Here is a 652-nt window from a genome sequence, read left to right on the forward strand (position 1 = left end):
CAGGAGTTGGAGGTTGCTGTGAGCGAGGCTGACGCCTTGGCACTCTAGCCGGGGCAACACAGTGAGACTCTGTCTCAAAAAAAAAAAAACCTTAGTCAAGAATGAATCCATGAATCCTTTTTCTATGGGAACTTTTTATACTCGTCAAAACAAGACAACAAACAAAACTGCCCGAATAGAGCGTCAACCCCACTGTGCACATTTTTATGATTAGTCATCTGGCCTGCGGAGGAATCGATTTCTTCCTCGGGTGGGTTCAACAACATGCTTTTTGGTTCTTTTTTTTTTTGGCTTTCCTGCAGACAGCATGGACAGCAGCAGACATTTGTTTTTCCTGGGTCTGGTTCTCTCTCCAAAACTTCAAAGCCTTTTGGATGTTGCAACTCAGAACCCCTAGGGCGCTGTCCTCAAGCCACGAGTTTCCAACTTGATGTAGAACCCGGGCTCCGGCGGCACAGACAGGGCGATCCGTGTAGCCTGGAACCGCTGAAAGGGAGGCCACGGCAAGCCTGGCTTGCGGCGTGGCTGCCTCCGTGGCCCGGCACGGTCCAGGCCCGTTGAGTGCTGTGTTTACGGGATCGTTACCACCCGCTCCACACGTAGACTCTCAGTTTCTGCAGCTGGGATTCCGTGAGTTGCAGGTGAGCTCTCT

This window comes from Propithecus coquereli, unplaced genomic scaffold, assembly GCF_000956105.1.
Source record: "Propithecus coquereli isolate 6110/MARCELLA unplaced genomic scaffold, Pcoq_1.0 Scaffold588, whole genome shotgun sequence".
In the NCBI taxonomy this organism is placed as follows: Eukaryota; Metazoa; Chordata; class Mammalia; order Primates; family Indriidae; genus Propithecus; species Propithecus coquereli.